Here is a 203-nt window from a genome sequence, read left to right on the forward strand (position 1 = left end):
GGTGGGATCTAGAGGCTGAGGACTACGGACAGACACCAGGAGCACCGCGGACTGAGCCAGACTTGGGGACCCCCAGGCGGGAGCAGAGTGGACCTGAGGGACTTCAGAAAAGACCCGACGGGCTCTCAGGAGAGCTGAGCAGAGACAGACCGGGGAGACCACAGATCAAAGGAGAAGCAGGAGAGGGAGAGGCCCCAAGCCTC

This window comes from Bison bison, unplaced genomic scaffold (assembly GCF_000754665.1).
Source record: "Bison bison bison isolate TAMUID 2011002044 unplaced genomic scaffold, Bison_UMD1.0 scf7180017864383, whole genome shotgun sequence".
NCBI classification, from domain to species: Eukaryota; Metazoa; Chordata; class Mammalia; order Artiodactyla; family Bovidae; genus Bison; species Bison bison.